General features: G+C 42.5%; 1 pseudogene; it reads left to right on the top strand.

The window, feature by feature from the left end:
- Positions 1–398, top strand: part of LOC107662968 (biliverdin reductase A-like) — a 6,989-nt pseudogene that overhangs the window by 5,695 nt on the left and 896 nt on the right.

The raw sequence follows: 398 nt of genomic DNA, 5'->3' as shown, positions 1-398 counted from the left end.
GAGATGGAGTTTGAGACGCTCCACACATGTAAATGATAACAGTTCCTGTGGAACTACTGTGAACGGAGCCGCTGTGAGACGCACGTACTTAACCTACACGTATGTAAATAATTAAAGTGCATATACTGTATTAGAACTGCATGCATAAACAGACTAATAATAGCTGTGTCTCATTTAGAAGGCTGCGCCCTCCGGAGGTCGAATCCTCTGGAGTTCGCATCCTCTGTAGGATGCATATACTAAGTGTCCTCAACCTAGAATTAAACGAGACCGCCTTCGTAGGACAGGCGGAAAAGGAAACAGGAAGTATCACGTTGCTATGCCAACACATTTAGAGCATCGTTGCGCTCTCACACTACTTAAATGAAGGAAAATTATTTCTAAATTTGGAAAGTAAT

This window comes from Sinocyclocheilus anshuiensis, unplaced genomic scaffold, assembly GCF_001515605.1.
Source record: "Sinocyclocheilus anshuiensis isolate Anshui unplaced genomic scaffold, SAMN03320099.WGS_v1.1 scaffold1659, whole genome shotgun sequence".
Classification (NCBI taxonomy): Eukaryota; Metazoa; Chordata; class Actinopteri; order Cypriniformes; family Cyprinidae; genus Sinocyclocheilus; species Sinocyclocheilus anshuiensis.
This window is presented reverse-complemented; position numbering and strand designations above follow the sequence as displayed.